The sequence below is a fragment of the Haliotis rubra genome, unplaced genomic scaffold (genome assembly GCF_003918875.1).
Source record: "Haliotis rubra isolate DU_JTF1 unplaced genomic scaffold, ASM391887v1 Scf47, whole genome shotgun sequence".
In the NCBI taxonomy this organism is placed as follows: domain Eukaryota; kingdom Metazoa; phylum Mollusca; class Gastropoda; order Lepetellida; family Haliotidae; genus Haliotis; species Haliotis rubra.
Window position 1 is genome coordinate 3,240,418 of NW_025767157.1, and position 7,929 is coordinate 3,248,346.

Consider the following 7,929-nt stretch of genomic DNA (forward strand, 5'->3'; position numbering starts at 1 on the left):
ATAATTGCAAGGCTGTTCTGTGTTCAGTCTATAAAAATGTTCTAAAGTATGTGATATGTCAGAATACTATGACCGTAGTCAACAACATTTCATGGTAAAGCAAGCAAACAAAACTTACTATTTTTACCTAAATGAAATATGCACGAAATTTGAGAATGCCTCAATGCCACCACAATACGCTGAATGCTGATCTACCCGGGTGTACAAGAGAAGTGCTGCCAAGAAATCTGGGGAAAACGTAGATCAGAGTAGACGGCCGTCCATGAAAGACTAGACGAACCTTCCCAACGAACAGGCCACCATTATGGAAGAGTTTAGATACGCCAATATTGATCGCCTGAGTGTCCCCCACACTGTCCCCATGATGCTCAGTTCCGATGATTCACCTTCCTTAAAGGTGTCTTTATCATACCCAACCTAGATTCGAACAAAAAACGAACTTGTTGGGGAGGGAGGGAGCAAGAAACTATCATGGGGGGGAGATACCTTCAGAACTGACTGTTTACATGACAAAGAGGGGAAATTACCAAAGAAACAGTTAATTATGACGCTTACTATTGCCTCCCGGTCGTACAGAGATTAGCTGGTTGATCAGATCAGTATGTACCTTGGTGAGCCATACGTCAAGTAGGAAAGGTCGAGTCGATCTCTTCTCACCTTTGTATCCTGTAGGCACAGTCAACCTTCCAGAAACTGTCCCATAATGAAACATCTCTAAGGACCAAGTCTGTTAAGCTTGTAAATAACCACACACTGCTGCTGAAAACCAATATGTTATGGGTTCTCCAACAGGCTCTTCTCCCATATAACATTTACACAGCCATGATGCAGTATAAACCAACATACACTGATAATGTTTCAGCTTTGATAAAGAAACGAATAACAGATTTAGTTTCAGCGCTATGTGCCAATGACTATGACCTACGTAAGCCCGCGCTAATGAATGAGAAATTCATCTATCAAAAGAATTATCTTATAAACCTATTCTTTAAAACAACCCCTCGTAAAGGAACTGCCACGGTCTTTATCAAAGATCAGTGATGGTAATCTATATTCTTGGTATGAATAGTTTGAATACTGATATTACGCTTGACAAGGTATGTATGAATCCGAGGTAATTTGGAGTGATTGGTTAACTACGGGCCATGTGACGACGGTTGCAAAGGACGTTTGACATAATATCAGTCGTTAATATGTCTCGTCCACGGTAGCATATTTATTGGCTGCCACACATATCAGTATGTGTGTCGAAACTGCTTCTTTCATTTTTTATCTTCCAGTCAGTTTATATTGATATGTTTGTTACGAAGTAGGAATACATTTGAAAACAATATTCCCGAGTGGTGAGTGAAAGCTTTTACAATTTTTCAGAAGCCTTATTCACCTACTTGGTTGCAAAATTTAAATATTTATTAAACTTAGGTCCAGATGGAAGTCACAAATAAGGTTACCACACACCATCATTAAATTTTATTTTCTTAGTTTATTATTTATGGCATCAATGTTTATGAATTTGGGTTGAATCATAACAAGACCTCGGAAGGTCAAGGGTCAAACAAAAATACGTAAAATGAGGATATTTGTCATTTCATTGCCTGATCTTTTAGTCTGACGCGGCCATGGATCGAACCCAACCTTCCACTCTCCGGGCAGATGATCTACCCACTGGATCATGGAGGCGGTCTGACATTGACATAAACACTCACATTCAACAATTAAACCAGTCCTGCCATTTTTACAGTGACAAAACAAGAATGCATTAGGGAAGAGGTACCTGTTCTGAATCTGTCATTGTTTAGCACGCTGGAGTGGAATAATTAGTTTGTGTGAGTAGTTACATAGGGCCACCTCTGCTCCGAGTACTGTGACACACAGGTATCCTTGCTCCCACTAGCCAAGCCCCTGAATGTACCTGTAGCTATAGACACGGCCTCTGTGTTGGCTTTACAACAGCTCAAGGTCATACGCCATGTAAACAGAACATTAACATCAAGCGTCGTATGAGTATTTACCTGGCAAAAGATAAGAGTCTCTTATAACAAAGTATTGTTGTTTGAGCAACAAAACAAAGTAATAGTCTCTTAATGAGATGCAGCCTTCTACGAAATAGTACTTTACACACCATATGTTATCTGATGTTTTTAGTATACGAGTGTCTGATTATTTGTTTTTCTGATGTCTAATGACGCCCAGGCTATATGAAGATGGTCTTTAAATAACGTCGTCTGGATCAGACAATCCAGTGATTGACCCCAGGCATTGCGTTACGATAAAGTTCACCGAACAACCCTAGCCACCCAATTGCGTTAGCAACCTCTTTCGACATGCATGTGTTGCTGGAGACAAATGCTAACCCGGATCTTTACGGGACGCAACTTTTGTGAATTCATGCATGTAACTATTTACATTAGGATAGAAGTCGAAATAAAGTTGCCTGTACCTGAGCATTGTGTTAGTGAGTAAAACGGGACAGACCTATAAACAGGTCCACAGAAGGGCGTATCATGGCTGATAATACGCCCTCGAATCTGAAGCAGGTGAACCAATGTACTAGGTCATATACCACCAGCAACGATCAAAACTCTGGGATTATATTACATGCAGTGCCCCTTCAGGTCAAACAGGTGCTCGATAAACCCCGAACAATGAATACTCGGGGTCATAACTAAACCCCTATGTCATAATACAGGAAAGCTCTTTTGGTTGGATTGTATTTAAATGCTGGACAGACAAACAGAAGTATGTACTGCTTTCTATACAGACAGTGTTTCTCAACATCACGAAAAGATTTAATAAGTCTACAATTCAGAACCATTTTTAAACCAAAATCCTTCAAGTGTTAGGTTTGCGTATGTCTACAAAGACAAATTGCCAGTGTATGACTGCTGGTTTTATACCCTCTAGAATTACACTATGCACGACATGATTGTAAACACAACCATATACAGGCTACTTCAGAGAGTTAAACCACAAATAACTACAACGCACTGCATAGATAACATAGCAAAGGCCAAAGACGGCTATCAGGTGTTGGCGACAGTATCGTGTAACGAGTGGAAAACTGCACACTGCACTGTAGGTATGGTTCAGGGACAAGTGGAGGTATTAGCTGAGTTAAAGCTGATTTGGGCAGCATTCCACTTATGTCACGTGTGTTAGAGTAATGTAGAAGGAAAGTGTGAAGTCAAGCAGAGCTCAGACGTTTACCGTTTTGATGAAAGAAACAGGTGTGGTGCAGACAAACCTAGAAACGAACTTGTGGTAAACCTGGTGTGTTCAAGAGACGCACGTCGTCTTTCCGACAGAACCGTCAGAAATCGCTTAAGAGCTGTAGGCCTGAGGTCCAGAAGAGTAATCAAACGCCCTCTACTGACAGATGACCATCAGAGGCTTCGTTTGGCATGGTGTCTGGCGCGACGTGCGTAGAATCTGAGGACATGGCGAAAAATTTACTGGTCAGATGAAAGTCGTTTTCTGCTCCCATGATTGAAAGTTGGACCTGGTTACCATACGAGGCAACCTTACAGGTGAACTGTACATCCGAAATGTCCTGGAACCAGTTGTTGTCCCCCATTTTGATAACCACCCACTGGCCACAAGACCCCAGTTCATGGATGACAATGGCAGACCCCATCGTTCAAGGGCAATGACTGCTTACCTCCAGAACAACGCTATTACAACTTTGCCTTGGCCTGCAATGAGTCCAGATCTGAATCCGTTGGAGTACATTTGGGACATTCGTCGTACACAGGCATTGGAACCTCCAGTAGCGAATCTACGTGAATTGGAAGCAGCCTTGCATAGAGAGTGGCAGCAGTTGCCCCGGGAGCTGATCCGGCGTCTGACTGGAAGCATGCGACGCAGGGTTGAGACTGTCATTCAAGCTCATGGAGGGTTCTCCCCCGCTATTGAACATTTTGACATACAGATGTCATCTACAGACCTTAAGCAATGTTTTTAGGAAGCATGTGCAGAATTCCATAATGGCATGAACTCTGCACCTCCATACGTAAAGGAGTAATGTTTTCAGGTGAAAATAGCGCCCGTGTTTGCACAACAATATCATGAATTAAATATCATATCAACTCGCTAAAGTGGCTGTTCCTTGTTGTTTGTGGGTTGTTCGTACAGATCCCAATCGTTTAGCTCATCTCATTGGGTAGATTATTTCATGTGGTTCTTACCTTCATCACTGAAAAATTATCAGGGGGTGCTTAACTTTTCTCCAGGTGTATAAGTGATCACTTGCATTACCCAATTGCTGACAACTTGCTTGACAACGACATTAGAACCTATGTCGAAACGTCGCCCTTCACAGAATAAAAGAAGTTGTATATCCAAAAAATTGTCATCATTCTTCATCAACTCAACTTCTAAAATGCCCATCAAAGAAGTCCGGATTCATGCATTACCCAATTACTGATTGTGTGCGTATATGTGTTATCTACGTCAAAGTAACGACAGCAGAACTTTGTTACACACGCTTTGTCTAATGACTCCTAAACGGCCTCTAAAATGACCCGCCCCATACTGTTATCAGTATATGGGACATCTGTGAACGAGAAAATCTTTATTCATATAATACTGACTGTGTATGCAGATACGTAATCTACATCAATGTGAAGGCAGTCTAAAGGCTCATTAACGGCCTATACAACGTTTTCAGTATATGGAACATCGATAACTTAATGTGATTATCACATACATTCAAAATAATACAAAACATTTACACCTCCCTCAACTAGTAGCTGATAATACAATCTACAATATAACCAGAGAATGCAATATTAATAAAACGAAATAAACATAAAAAGATTAATGTTATCACATGTAAGCCAAAATCCTCAACCAGAATAAAGAAGCCACCCATCATATGTTAACTAAACAAACAAAGGACAAGTCACTAATATAATTTTAATCCATTGTGATCAATGGGTGACGCTATTTGAAAAAACGGTATTGATTCCCTTACTCATTGTGGTTTTCGCGGCGATTCGCGGCACGGGGGTTGTACTTGAAATGTGACTTCGTTATTTTTCAAATGTGGGTTTCCCGGGCGGTCACCATGACTCTTAACCGGCCTATAAAATGACCTTTGTTCTAGAGGTATTATGCAATGTCACCAATACCTGATTCGGTAACCCCCCATTACCCCTACATGCCACTACCCCTACAGCTTACAACAATATAGTTTACGGTCTGTTGCACTGTTAATCCCCTGCCTGTTACCTATTCCATACAATGGACTAATCCACTTAAGAGACATAACAACACACAGCTATAAGACTGAGAGAATGATTTATCAATGTGCACACACCAAGCTAGGACGAAACGTCCTTGAGTTGTGACAGCCTACTTGCTGCGACATGCAGAGTGTGTACACAGGGGCAACTGCAGCCTGTGTTGTGAACTACCACACACACAGAGACGGGGGGCGGGGGTGTATGAGGGGGAACGGGGTGTTAACGAGGTGAAGATATGATCTGGTTACTAAATGCGCAGATACAAACCTACTGTTTCTTAATCAAGCAGATTACAACCAACTGCGGCTTAAATGCAGATCAAAATAACTGAATGTACAACGACAGAGACAATATTTAAACACGCGGAATGCAACCTACTCTGTTATATGTATATAACGTACAAATTAACACCAACTTATACAACCGAACCATTGTAACATGAAGACAGCGTACTGTTGATATAATACTCAGGGCGGATACAGCCTTTTGAGAAAGGGGGTGCTCATTTGATTTCCACGAGAGTTTTTATGGTCATTTAATAAAAATTCTGGGAAAAAAAGGGGGAGGGGGTCCGCACCCCTGCACCCCACCCCCCTCGCTGGATCCGCCTGTGATACTAGTTGACTCCATGTTGCAGCCATAGCGTATTACATTTTGCAGCCTTCATGTGGGGGTGGGGAATACGAGATTCGAACTCACGACTGACGATCATTTGCTAAGCCCCCGTCTGCGACATTCCAATGGCTCGTTCGATGCTGATAATCTTGACAGATGTGCAATCGTGACGACTACATACACTCCTCACACAAAAATAAGCAACAAGTATTTTCAGTGTTATATCTTTATCAATCTTGATAGCGATTTTTGCTGACACGTTACTGAATTGTAAATATTCAAAGAATACATAACCTTTAGTGACTGTCAAATTGATTTATCTGATAACATTGACAACATCACCCGAACACAACCACCCTCAGAAACAACATGCAAAATGTGTGGCATGAATGTCCTCCACTCTTCACATATGCACCCTGATCGGTGTAAACCTACCTGTAATCATTCCTCTGGTACAACAAGCGGGTCCTAACTTCATTATTATGGGTGATAATGCTCGTCCATGGATGATAATGCCTGAGAAAGAGTTGTTAACGATGTTGCTTAGATCAACAACAGCACACGTATGGACTGGCATGCAAGGTCACCTGATCTTAGCTTAGGACATTTACGGTCTCCATGTTCACCCCCAGACTCTGGATGTACATGAACAGGCGTTACAGAGAGAATGGCAGGACATTCCACAACAGCAACTTTAAAAGCTCATAAGGTCAATGGAAAGACGTGTAGAAGCTTGCATTCGTGCTCATGATGGTCATACGCGTTACTGACCACTGCTTCACTGTCCAAAACTGACTTCAACTGTAATGTTAACATCAATGCAGCACATTTTTCACGACTGTTTCACGGGTACATGTTTTTGATGATTTGTAAGTCTATTGTTGCTCAATACCATTTCATTTCATTTTGTTAATCGTGTGTACATATGTGTCACCTTTCTATTGCATCATTCCATGATTTGCAATTTCGATAAATGATAATGTAATGAGACTAAAAATTTGTGTTGCTTATTTTTTTGTGAGGAGTATATGTACGTATTACTTAGTAAGTACACGTGGGTTTATTTGCACCATGGAATGCTAGAACAATCTATAACACTAAGCATCATATCTGACAAGTTAATACTAAATATGAGACAATTACTGAGTATCATAAATTAAATATTAATATTGTTTATCTGGCGCTCTTATAACACGGTAGAACGACTGTCTCGGTTACAGTGCATGGAGCCTATGGTATAGTGACGGTGTGTTGGGCCTACAGTGCATGGAGCCTATTGGACGAAGTATGGCTATAGAGAGCTGCCTGGTAGCAATGGGGCTCTGACATCAGCATGTGTGTAAACCCGACGGAGGCGTTGACAAAACCTATTAGCTCTCATACCGATCAAAATAAAGCAGAATTGAGAATTCGAATACTTAACAGCGGATCCTGTTACAGTAATGCACATGACTCTGCACAGCAAACTGCAAACTTCTGTCACCAGGACGGAAATCAACATATATTCTGCATATTTTTACTCGATTTGTTTCACTGTTGTTCGGGCAAATCGTCTGCAGTTGCAACCTTTTGAAACTGACGATGGACGAGGAAACAAATGAAAGTTTCCCGTTTTGTTTGTTTAACGGAACTATCAGCATTCGAGAGAATTAAGATCGGAACAGAGAAACTAGTGAAATTAGTCAAATAATGACTGTTTTGGTCATGTAACTTTAGAATATGAACATAAGCATGATCTACAGCCTGGCTACCGTTTGTAGACAGCGTTAAGCAACAAAAATATCCCATCTTACGAAACATCAAAGGATAAATTCAAATATATTTAATGCCATGTTTTATTTCTGTATTCTGAGGCTCAGAGGTTAATCCGTCACCATGTATACCGGGAGCGTGTCAGACCGACCGGTTAAAGTGTCCTTCAGTTTAAAATATATATAGCCGAAGCCAACTCCAAAACATTTAGTATTGATCATGACTCTCGTTTAATTTATCACAGGTTAGGGCCACTCGGCATATGTGCACATGCACAGTTTTGGGCTGACTCACTCTGTACACATTGATAAACCGGCGG